The sequence below is a fragment of the Pseudonaja textilis genome, chromosome Z (genome assembly GCF_049901715.1).
Source record: "Pseudonaja textilis isolate UNSWEBS1 chromosome Z, rPseTex1.2, whole genome shotgun sequence".
Lineage (NCBI taxonomy): Eukaryota > Metazoa > Chordata > Lepidosauria > Squamata > Elapidae > Pseudonaja > Pseudonaja textilis.
In genome coordinates this window covers 36,892,445-36,905,553 of record NC_142008.1, presented here as the reverse complement: position 1 = coordinate 36,905,553, position 13,109 = coordinate 36,892,445, and the positions used below count along the sequence as shown (strand labels likewise).

General features: G+C 41.2%; 1 protein-coding gene across 4 annotated transcripts in view; it reads left to right on the top strand.

Annotated features, from left to right (window-relative positions):
- HYCC1 (hyccin PI4KA lipid kinase complex subunit 1) overlaps window positions 1–13,109 on the top strand; it is a 51,670-nt gene that overhangs the window by 1,209 nt on the left and 37,352 nt on the right. The window contains exon 1 of one of the 4 annotated variants that reach the window (XM_087916533.1): window positions 1,117–1,140. The exons of the other annotated variants lie outside the window; for them this stretch is intronic. The gene's annotated coding sequence lies outside the window, so the exon portion shown is untranslated. Of the gene's footprint in view, window positions 1–1,116; window positions 1,141–13,109 lie in introns of those variants that run through there. 4 annotated transcript variants of the gene reach the window in all.

Genomic DNA, 13,109 nt, shown 5'->3' with positions numbered 1-13,109 from the left:
GGTTGACAAAACGATCAAAGGAACATGAAATCAAACAGGGTGGCATAATGCACTGCATGATTTGTAGTCCATCTTCAGGCACTTAACCCTAGTTACTGTTTTCATTTTAGACTTTGCTGTATCCTCTGCTATATATAAATAATTCAAGGAGCATTCTTAACCTTTGTATAAATTTATATGGGACCTACATTGAACGCTCACAGAAATCACAGATTACATGCATGATCCATCAGTATGCAATGAGCTATCTCAAATGATTCAAAGATTTTTGTGCAAGTTGATTTGATGTACAGATAGTCCTCGATTTATGGCCATACTTGAGCCCAAGATTTTTGTTAAGTGAGACATTTGTGAAGTGAGTTTTGTCCCATTTTATGACCCTTCTTGCCACAAGTGTTAGTTAGTACTAAACCGTAGTGAATCTTTCTTCCCCATTGATTTTGCTTGTCAAAGGGTTGCAAAAAGTGATCATGTGATCTTGGAAAATAGTAATGGCCATAAGTATGAACCAATTGCCAAGCATTTGAATTTTGATCACATGATCATAAGGATGCTACAAAGGTTATAAGTGTGCAAAATGGTTATAAGTCACTTTTTAGTGCTACTGTACCTTTCAATAGTCACTAAATGATTGCTGTAAGTTGAGGACTATCTGTACCAAATCTCATTAACCCACATGATTTTTGCAGGGGATCTTTATAGAGCAATGAAACTAATTTATACATTACATCACTACTGATGTGTTGCACTGCCATTTTCCAGACCAGTCAACCATTTTTCCCTTGAGGTCTCCCTTTCAAATATTAAGCAGATCTGCATGTTTCTACTTATCTCCTGAGCCAAAGTTAAAGAGGTGCTGCTTCCTGCTGAAAGATATAAACAGCCTACAGCATTTTAAATATCAAAACATTCATGGAGTGTTCCATAGTCTATGGAAATAGACTATGTTAGCTTTGGAGAAACAATTTTATGTTTAAGATAAGTTCCACCTTTTTAAAGATAGTTATTTTAAAATAGTAACTATTCTGTCATCATGCAAGACCTAATGAAAAGAATAGGAGCACTTTTAACTATTATTGTGCCAACAGATAATTGCATTGGAAGCAGTTAACGTGAAACTGGAAGAATGAACACGAGATGGTGTGGGAGAAAAATTGATCTCTGCGTTATGTAACTATATATTGCTGTTGACCTTGAGTTACATCCTTGCTTGTGTGCCTTTTCCTGATCCTTTTTCCTATTGCTTTGATATTGGTTCCATGTGGAAATCTGAGGTTCTGAGGCATAGTTACACTTGATTTCACATGATGTTAGAAGGAAGCCATATAAAATTAAAACATGTATAACATCAATCTGCACAAAACTATCATGGTTTTGGATTTTTGCTTAAGTTAGATAGGTTTGTGGTTGTAATGATTTATTGCCTCCAGATAGATATGTTTTGTGATTTAATCTTGGTTCCATTTGGGATCTGAGGAAAAACCACCTGGATCCATAAACCATAAATCTGTAGATCCAAATTTTTGAGCAAGCAATACCAAAAAATGGTCCAATTTGTAGTTGTGTTCTCATTGAATGCAGATAGGCACGAGAGTGATTTCTAATCAACTTATGTAAAATTTTTGTAGACTCTTGTTTTAGGTTCCAATCTGGGTCAGCCACTGGGACCAGAGGTTTAGTCTCCTAAGTTTTCAGAGTTGTGCTGGAGCCCATCCCCAAAGAAGTTCTCTCTAATAGAATGTTAAATTCCATTAGACTGAAGGCTTGGAAGACTAAACTTCTTGTCCCAGTGACTGACCAGATTGGATCCTGCAATATTATCCTGGGATGTGTAGAATTGCACTCTTGCTTTAGATCACAATTTTATACCATGATGATGATCTGTAGAAATAGGTGGTTGGTGATTTAATTGTTTTCTCATATGAATCCTAAGTGAGTTATGTAAAAATGGGTTTTTAACCAGATATTGGGAATTTAGACAAAATAAAAATTGTTACAGCCCAAAGAATTAGCAGAGACATGTATGAATCTTAATTCAAACTGATATTGTAGCAGATGCCTCTATGGAATAGAATCTACTTCATAAAATGCATGAAGAAGGAAAAATATGGATTTGGATAGCTAGTTGGATTTATAACAGCCTATCTGTTATTGAATCAGCACATTCAGAATATGACGTTGGATGAGGGTTTTGTCAAGGGCACTTAGATTCGTATAAAGAGATTTTTATAGGCAACAAAAATTAATTTTCTTCAAGGGCATCTGTGTTCACAAATTAATTTATATGCAACTAGATCTTCTGCCAGAAGAAATACAACAGGAATTTCCAACAAAGGATTTATCTTTCAGATTCTTCATTATTAGTAAAGTGAGTAATTGTAAATGTATGTTACGGAAATAATTTCTACAGTGATAAATTTAGTTTCTGAAAGTTATAAATTAGCCAGTCTCTCTATTTTCATTCTTGTCATTAATAAATATGTTGGCATTGACTGTTCTTGTTTCATTTACTTGATCATAATACAATTATGAGTTATGATCTTTTGGATCTATTTTTCCACGAATCACTACCATGAATTTAAAATATTTAAGAAGATATTTTTAAAATCATATTTCCATTATTAAATGCAAAATGAAAATTGTCTTTGCTGATTTTCTGTTTATTTTTAATTTTATATGTATAGCAAAGGCTGTACTTTGAAATTTTTGGATTTGATAGGTAGGCTATCATATTTCATATATGCAGTTTTATAATTTAAAGATAGTTAGCAAATTCTTAAAGGAATTTACAATGTGTGCAATAGGTAAATGTATATTCTGAATTATAGTCTTTAATTTTTAACTCTTTTGTGCTATAAGGCTTTTTTTATAAATCAAAAGGGTGTGGAGAAAAATTAATATGAATCAACCAGATAGAACCTCATATTTTATGACTCATTAAAAAACTGAGTGACAAATAATACAGAGTGAGTTTAATAGCTGCGTATCTTGGCATCAGAGCATGTGTTCATTTTACATGTATACATCAGGAAATAGCATTTATAACTTTTTTCTGCCTAGTAATTGTGTGCCATGGTGATTTCTTTTGTAAAAGGATTCTGACAATATTTTTAAGTCAGTAATTTTTTGGGGTGGAAAAGAACAAACTTATTATATTGCATTAATTTCAACTGTATAGCTAATCCAGCTGTTTTGGATATATTCTGCAAAAAAATCAGAATATGCAGTTTCTCTTCTGCTTTTTAAAAATCTTTGAAAATTTATCCAAAATGCAAAATTAGAAATTTGCTAATATAAGCAGTTTAAATTGTATTACATTGATCCAACCAAGTAACTTTGCTATTGGTTTATTTCTAAACCCAGTATATTGTAGTGAATTATGTTTATATACCATTTTCTTCCCCACAGCTTCTGGTGATTTATTACATTCTTTCTCATTCTTCCCCCCCATCCCCAGTTTTGAGGCTAGTTATCCCAAATGTATTCCATGAACTTTGTGACTAAATCTGGATTTGAATGCTTTCCTTCTAAATATTAATCTTGTACTTCAGTGGTTGATGTTTTATCATCATGCTGTTTTTTCTATACTAGTATCAGAATCAGTCAATAATCCTTGAGAATCTATGAAGTGGATCATATAAATCATTGTGGGAAATAGCTGTTTTCAAATAGACTTAATTTCAGTGTTTAAATATAGAAATAGAATCATAGGGCTCCTTGAGGCAGGAGTACTTATACTATCCTGGACAAATGATTGTCCAATTTCTTTAAAATCTCCAGGAATAGAGCACCCACAACTTTGGGAGGCAAGCTGTTGTATTGACAAATTGTTCTCACTATTAAGAAATTTCTTCTTAGTTCTCGGTTGGATCTCTCTCTGATGAGCTTCCACCCATTGCTTTTTGTCCTGACCTCAGGTGCTTTGGAAAATAAATCAACCTCTTCTTCTCTGTGTCATCCTTTCAGAATAGAATAGAATAGAACTTTTTATTGGCCAAGTGTGATTGGACACACAAGGAATTTGTATTGGTGCATATGCTTTCAGTGTACATAAAAGACAAGATACATTCATCGAGTCAAGAATCATAAGGTACAACACTTAATAATAGTCATAAAGTACAATAAGCAACCAAATCATACTAGGAAACAGTCAATATAAATCATAAGGATACAAACGACAAAGTTACAGTCATACAGTCACAAATGGGAGGGGATGGGTGATAAGGAATGATGAGAAGATTAATAGTAATAGTAATGCAGACTTTGTAAATAGTTGGACAGTGCTGAGGGAATTGTTTAGCAGAGTGATGGTGTTTGGGAAAAAACTGTCCTTGTGTCTAATAGTTCTGGTATGCAGTGCTCTATAGCATCGTTTTGAGGGTAGGAGTTGAAACAATTTATGTCAGTGATGTGAGGGGTATGTAAATATTTTCACAGCCTTCTTTTTGACTGTGAAGCTTATCCTAGCTGTTCAGCTAAAGCAAGCAGACTATATCAGACAAGAGAGATACAGAAGGATATGGAGATGGATTATCACTGTAGAGACAAAAGCAATGGCATCTTGTCATACTATGTGAGAAAAAGCAGTGGTAAACCATTCTTGAATTTACCAAGGAAACAAAAGATAAGATGAAGAGATTGATAATATTGTGAATGACACTCACCAAGCTATTGAAAAAGAGCTGAAGATCTTTTGGAGTATTAACTAGTATTTCTCCTCCATGCTGCTGCGAGAGCCCAGGATAGGATGGGTATGCTCCTCCTGATGACATCATCAAGCTGAGTCCATCTAGTATAAAAGTAGCAGCCTGGGGGAGAAACCCCCCCAGCTTTGATTCAGCTTCTTTCGATGAGCATAAGCTGGTGTCTCTGAAAGCAGTTTAGTTAGCAGCAAAAGTGAAAGCTATCTTCATAATTGGCATAGCTCCCGGGGAACCGGTGCAGCTGTGCCTTCAGGAGAGCGGGGCTCCATTCTCCTGCAACGCTGAGGATTCAACGTTTCTTCATCCAAGGGAGACTGTAAGTAGGGAGCAACCCTTGATCCTCCCCCACAGTCTTCCCTCAGTGATTTTGGCCGCCACGATTGTAAAGATCACATCGGTGATAACCACGCCTATCAGCTGATCGTTAAAACCGCAGTTTTCCCTTTAAAGCCGATTTCGCTGTTCGGGGCTGTTTACAGCCTAAGGAGAAATTTAACCCCTGTGTAGCCTGTAGCTCTTGCGAGTGGCCAATTTGGAGGCTTCTTCTTCAACCGCACATGGCAAGTGGCCATTTTGAAAGCTTCTTCTTCTAAAGAAAGCAGCAAATGGCCATTTTAGGTGGCATCATCCCCCAAAGGCCAGCTTCTACCATTCATAAGCTCCTTCAGGTTACTGCATAGGCAACACATAGTGAGGATCGCTTTTAGCATCTTTGTGTCTGTTTATGCATACTATGGATCAAGACAAAGTCCACACAGAGCCTTCAGGCCTGATCTCTCAAGGCTCCCAAGCTGGCAAAAGAAAGAGAAGGAGACAACGCTCTCAGTCTATTCAAAGGGAGGTGGCGGCCAAGATTAGGGCCAAAGCTTTGGGCACTAAGAAAACATCCCAGGCCGAATTAAAGGCAGAGAAACGAAGGAATGCAGCCTTAGAAAGGCAGTTCAACAAAACTATTGAACAAATGAGGGGTCAACTACAACAGGCTTCCCAACCAGCCAATCCTCTAGTTGTTCAGCCAACTACTTCTAGGGAGAGGGAAGATACCTCAGCTCCTCTTAGCCATCTCCAATCCTGGTCCCTAGAGTGACCTGAAATCCAACCAAGACCTCAAGACTTGAGCAGGTCAGGTCCGAACTTCACACAGACTCCTTGGGATCTTTCTTCTTCATCTGTCCCATCCGTGGCACAAAGCAGCTCTCGATCAAGACCAGAGGCCACTTTTACTCCAACAGCAGCAGGCCTTCAGCCCCCAGATCTTCTACACGTCTTCAGACCTTCAGATAGACCCCAGCCTTCCTTCTCGGCTTTTCCTCTAGCTCAGATTCCCCAAAGGGGACTACCTCACCATGTAGAACAAAGAACCCATCTTACCTATGCGGAAGGAGTGGACCTCACTCAGGGAGAGTATGAGGAATCATCTGAGTGCAGCCCCTCCCCTGATTCTGATCTGGAAGAGGGAGAAATCTGGGACCCCAACCTCTCGGAGGAAGAGGAAGATCTGAGGCCTGATCTGCCTCCTTCAGCTTCGGTATTCAAATCCCCTTTATTCAAACCTCTCCTTCACCAGGCACTGGTAACAAACAGTCCAGTTGTCAGTGGAGGAAATTGCCCCTAAGCCTCAAGTGGTACAATCAGAGCATGGGGATTCCCTCTTCTCCAAACCCATTGTTTATTCAGAGGTCCTTCCTTCCCCCAACATCTTTCTTGATTTAGTCAAGAAACAATTTGCCTTCCCCACTGCAGGCCCCCGCCCATCGTCCCAAGACGGTTCTACAATGTGGGCCCTTCCTTAGCTATGGCTCTGGCAGTTCCCCCAGTAGATGCCCCAGTTGTGGTCTCCTTCTCCTCAAGCACTGAGCCTGAGGACATACTAAAGGCAGAGGACAAACACTCCGAACAAACATCCTTACTATCCAGGCATCTCGTAAATCTTCTATTACGCCTATGTACAATGCCACCTGGAGGGTTTTTTGTCATTGGTGTAACAGAGAAGGTCTCTCTCCTACAGTAGCAGGGGTACCACAGGTCCTCCGTTTCCTCCAGGATGGCCTTGACAAAGGTCTGGCTCCTAACACTTTACACTGTCAAGTAGTGGCTCTTGCTTTAGTCATCTCCTGGGATTCTTGCCTTGTCCCATCATCTTTCAGTTCAGAGATTCTTAAAAGAGGCTTCCAATCTCCGCCCTCCTGTGATTCACAGGTTCCCATCCTGGGACCATCACAAGGTCCTCCAGGCCCTAACAGAACCTCCCTTCGAACCTCTCAGAAAGGTGTCCCTTCAATTCTTGACCTTCAGGGTGGTTTTCTTAATAGCCATCACTTCAGCTAGAAGGGTGCCAGAGTTGGCTGCTCTATCTATACAGCAGGACCTCTGCACTTTTCATGACAATAGAGTTGTTCTTCGTTTCGACCCTACCTTTGAACCCAAAATAAATTCTGTATTCCACAGATCCCAAGACATAATAGTTCCTGATTTTGTTCCCATCCACACCATGCCTGAGAGTGTAAGTGGCACACCTTAGATGTTAGAAGGGCTCTTAGAATTTATATCAAACGCACTTCAACGTTTAGGGAGACAGAGGCTATGTTTGTATCCTTTTCCCCTTCCCACTGGGGGAACAAGGCTTCTGCCACCTTAAGCAGGTGGATCAGGGCTTGCATCGCACAGGCCTACAAAGCCAAAGCTCTGCCAGTACCACATGGCTTGACAGCACACTCCACTAGAAGTGCTGCAACTTCGGCTGCTTGGGCTACCCAGGCACCCTTAGAGGAGATTTGTAGAGCGGCTACATGGACATCCCTGTCTCCGTTCATCAGACACTACCACCTGGATTCCTAAGTCTCCACAAGCGCGGCTTTTGGCAGATGGGTTATTCAGCGAATGGTGCCTACTTCAGAGTGAGAGACTGGACGAGGACCCTCCCAAGGATATGAAGGCTTTGGTATGTCCCATCCTGGGCTCTTGCAGCACCATGGAGGAGAATGGGCATTGGTAAATTTACCTGAGAACACCCTTTCTATCTCTGCTGCTAGAGAGCCTAGCTCCTCCGTTGTGGTGTCTGGATTGTAGTGAGGTATGTTATGGTTCACGATTCTGTTTTGGCTTTCAGAGACACTCACTAAAGTTTGTCAAGTATCTTTGCCAAAGCTGGGGGGTTTCTCCCATAGGCTGCTACTTTTATACTAGACAGACTCAGCTTGATGATGTCATCAGGAAGAGTCATACCCATCCTATCCTGGGCTCTCTAGCAGTATAGATAGAAAGGGCGTTCTTGGGTAAGTTTACCAATGCCCATTTCCACAAGGAAGAACTCAGAAGACCTCTGATGATAAACATCTCAGTGAATCATACTTCAAACAGGATTTTACAGTTTTGCATATGGAATCGGGAACAGAACAAAAGGAAAGATAGCACAGTCTACAATTGTTTTCCCAATGAAAAATTCATAGCAACTCATAGAAAGAAATACAACAAATCAAGAATTGGTAACAACTGAAGTAGTATGTAAATCTAGTAAAATAAATAAATGCATAATCCAATCAGTAACTATGAAAGAAAGTTAAAACATTGTCTCAGGTCTGCTTGAGATTACTTAATTTTCCAAAGTTTCAACTTTTTCTTCTGGGTGGTGGCAGAGTGACAACATTTTAGAATGGCCATTCCAAATAGCCTTGGAACTCAGGCTGCTCTTGGAATACAAATGCTCTTCATTCATTTGTACAGAACACAAGCAGAAAAGGAGCAAGTAGGCATCAACTCTTGGTTACTGTATTACAGATTTTTATTAGTTTTCAACAAGATTTTTCGATCTTTTAGGAAATGATAGTATCCTAGCCATCTTTGTTGTGAGAAATTGTGAAAGTTTAGTTTTGTCTGACTTATGTACTACCAATACACAAAAATATTTGTTTGCCTAGAAAAGAAATTGTCTTGATAATTTTTGCTGGACAAATAGCATATAATTGCTGCCATTCCTTATTTTTCCTTCAAACTAAGTTTGTAGATCAAAACTTGAATTAGAAAAAAGCTTAGCTTTTCTGAGAACATGCAACAGTGATGGAGAGTGCACTTTTCTCAGAATTGATCAATTTAGCAAATCATAATGTTAATCTCTGTTATTTTCTTGGTTATGCTGGTCTCATTTGCCATGACTGAACTATTAAGCATAACAAGGAACAACACTAAGCAAGGAAGGACTGGGGTGTTCAGAGAATATACATCACACCAAAAATCAGGACACCACTACTTATCATTAAAAAAGAAAAGTGGCAGAAGAGATAGATATCAGCAAGAGACTGCAGTTTTTTCTGCTATATATTCTAAAATGCATAAAGTGACACGAAGTTGACCATACAATTTTTTTCTTACTAAATCAGTTAAGAAAGTTTCATAAAAATACTTTGTGTTCTTCTAAAATGTATAAGTTAGAATGTGTGAGTTTAGTTGAAGTTTTTATGAAATAATTGATTTATTTATCTTGATTGGATATAGTAGTAGTATGTAGTATGAAGAAAAGTTCATGGTGTGAAATATGAAATTGTATAGTTTAGAACTGGAACAGATTTTCTGAATTAGTTTGCATGTTTGGAATTATAATTAGAGAAATCTATAAAAGAAACCCAGTTGACATCATAGGATCATTATCTTATGTGAAAACATTGTCAATCAATCAATTAGAATAGAGTAGAAGGGACCTTGGAGGTCTTCTACTCCAATCCCCTGCTCAAGCAGGAGATGCTATACCATTTCAGATAAGTCCAGTCTCTTCTTAAAAGCCTTCAGTGATGAAGCCCCAACAACTTCTGAAGGCAAGTTGTTCCCCTGGTTAATTGTTCTCACTTTTATGAAGTTTCTCCTTAATTCCAGGTTGCTTCTGTCCTTTATTAGTTTCCATCTATTGTTTCTTGTCTTGCCTTCTGGTGCTTTCGAAATAAGTTGACCCTTCTTCTTTGTGGCAGCCCCCCAAATACTGGAATAATGCTATCATGTCACCCCTAGTCTTTTTTTTTCTGTAGTAGACTGACCATATCCAATTCCTGCAAACCTTAATCATACTTTTTTGTCTCTATGTCTTTAATCATCTTAGTTGCAATTCTTTGCACTTTTTCCAAAGTTTCAATATTTTTTTATAATATGGTGACCAAAACTGGATGCAGGATTCCAGGTGTGGTCTTACTAAGGATTTATAAAGCAGTATTAATACTTCATGTGATTTTGATTCTGTGCCCCTTTTTTATACAATCAAGAATTGTATTAGCTTTTTTGGCTGCTGCCACACACTGGTAGTTCATGTGATCATCGTCTAGGACTTCAAGGTCCCCTTTGAGCCAAGTTTCACCTAATCTGTACTTGTACCTTTTTTCCCCCTGCTAAGGTGTAAAACCTTGCTTCTCCTCCATGTTGCATTGAGAGCCCAGGATAGGTTGACTCCTTCCTATGATGTCATTTAGCTGAGTCTGTACTAAGATATAAAAGCCAGACCCCAGAAGAGACCCCAGCTTTTGATTCAGCTTCTTTCAGTCAGTAGCTGTGTCTCTGAAACCATTCCATTAGATTGCAATAAACAATGATCTTCAGGACCTTTTTCCTCACTTCAAGCAGCTCCCAGGGATCTGGGCAGCTGCTCTTCCAGGAGAGCAGGGCTCCCTCTCCTGCAACGTTGGGAGCAATGTTGCCAGAGCGCTGTGCAGGCAAGCTTGGCAGCGTCTTGAGACCTCCCCCACGCCTGAGGTTTGAGTGATCATAAAAACGGCAAACCGATAAAAGCGCCAGCCAGCTGATCGTGTGGCCGGTGGCTGTGCTTTCTTCTGCTGATTTCTTTTGGGGCTCTTTATAGACTAAGAAGTGATTCTTCGATCTCGGAGCCCGGTTTCCTAGTCAGTGGCCATCTTGGATTGAAGCCTTCCACCATTAGGTAAATGGCCATTTTGTAAGTCTGGGGCCATTTTATACCCTAAAGGACTTATTCTAGATTTCTAAACAGCTTCTTCCCAACACAAGAGCTTTCCTTCTACAAATGGATCAGGATAAAGCTCAGGCAGAGCTTTCCCCCCCAGTGGATCAATCTCTTAAGCCCAATAAGAGAAAAAGATGTAGACAGCGCTCCCAATCAGTCCAGAGGGAGGTGGCTGCTAAAATCAGAGCTAAGGCTCTAGTCCCTAAGAAGGCAACTCCAACTGGGTTGAGGGTAGATAAGCGCAGACATGTGGCCCTAGAGAGGCAGTTTAACAGAACAATTCAACAGATGAGAGGGCAACTGCAGCAAGTTTCAGGTGATACCCATGGGCCCCAGCCAAACCTTTCCAGAGGAGGAGAAGTTATATATGAGCCTTTTCATCCTCCATCCTGGTCTCCTGGGGCCTTTGCAGAACAATCAGATCCTCAGGATCTCAGCAGATCTGGGCCCTACTTCCAACAGGCTTCTGGGCCCTATGCCCCACTTCCTCCAGACCTCGAGCCACCTTCACTCCCACAGCAGCGGGCTTTCAGCCTTCTGCCCCCCACCTTTGAGCATAGGCCAGGGGATATCCAAGATGTTTTCTCATTGGCCATTAGACAGGGATTGGCTGGAGGCTTCAAGCAAATTCATCAGCCTCTGGAAAGAGTTCAGGCCCTTCTCCCTTCTCAACCTATAAGTTCCTTGCCTCCTCACCCTGAATTTCACAGTCCCCAGGACCTCAGGGTCCATTCTTTGCTATCAGAATGGGAGGAGGTTGATGAGAAAGGAGGGGCTTCACCATCTGAACACAGTTACTCCTCTCGTTCAGAGCGTGAAGAGGGTAAGATTTATGACTAAAATCTTTCAGTGGAAGAAGATTCTCACCCAGAGCAGACATCCTCTGCATTGGTTTTCAAACCTACTCTTTTCAGGTCATTATTCAGCAAGGCCTTGGTCACTGCCAAGCTGTCGCCGGAGGAAGTGGCTCCTGAGCCACAAGGAGATCCCTCTGGCCAAGGAGACTCGCTCTTCTCCAAGCCTGTAGTGCATGCAGAAGTTTTGCCTTCTCCCACATTGTTCCTGGACATCGTCAAGGAACAGTGCGCTTCCTCTTCGGCAGGTCTTCACCCATCTTCTCTGGATAAGCGTTTCTACAACATCAGCGCAGCCCTGGACAATACCCTGGCAGTGCCTTCTGTTGACGTTCCGGTTGTGGACTCGTTGTCATCTTCTGGCACTCCCACTGAGCCAGAAGATATCCTGAAACCGGATGATAAATGTTCCGAACAGACCCTCAAGCTCAACCACCAGGCCGCTGCATGGGCTGTTCGGGCTTCAACAGCAGCATCTTTTTTTACAAGGGCATCCATACGGTGGCTGCGCCAACTCCAGAATAGATTGCCTGCTTCTGACCTTCGGTCTCACCAAGACCTTAACAAAATTATCACAGTGGCAGAATTCACTGAGGATGCCACTCTCAATTCCACCAAATTTGCATCTAGGGTCATGGCATCTTCAGTAGCAGCAAGAAGATTTTATGGCTCCGAAACTGGTAGGCGGAGTCATGCCAAAAATGGAAGTTGGCTTCAATTCCCTTTGCAGGCGACAAACTTTTTGGCGATGCTCTGGAACCTTATCTCATTGAAACCAGAGATAAATGTAAAATTCTCTCTTCCTCTGGGAAGAAAGCCGACTAGCACCCAGTTCCTTATCGCCCTCCTGCTTTTCCAGCGGAGACCTCCTTCCGCTTCCCTTGCTCTCAGGCCGTACTCCCAACGCCAAGACCAATGTGTGGAAGCATCTGGCAGGCAACAACCTTCTGCTGGTAAACGCCCCTTTCAGGTGGGAGGGGGTTATTCCTTCCGTCGCTCTAAGTAATCCCTCGTTCTCCCCATCCATCGGAGGCCACCTAGCCTTCTTTGCCTCCAAATGGGAGGAATCAACGATGGACGCCTGGGTGCTCAGCACTATTAGGTCAGGGTTACAATTGGATTTTCTAACGCCACCCCCAGAAAATTTTTTGATCTGTCCTGTCTCTCGGGACATTTCAAGGCAAGCCCTCATGAATTAGGCCATTCAACACCTCCTTGACATCAGGGCTATTCAACTTGTTCCCCCCTTTTAACGGGGATGTGGGTTTTACTTTCGCCTTTTCATCGTTCCCAAAGCCTCGGGGGAGTGGGGGTGGTGAGCCATCCTTGATCTAAAATTCCTCAACCAATTTGTAAAATACAGGTGATTTTAAATGCAGGCTCTGCATTCTATTTTAGAGAGTGTTCGGGAGGGCGACCTCCTCTCTTCCATTGATCTCACAGAGGCTTATCTCCACATCCCCATTTGGCCTCATCATCGCCAGTTTCTCCGTTTCTGTTATCAGAATACCCGTTACCAGTATCGAGCACTTGCCTTCGGCCTCTCATCGGCTCCAAAGGTCTTCACAAAGGTTCTGGCAGCATCTGGCAGCACAT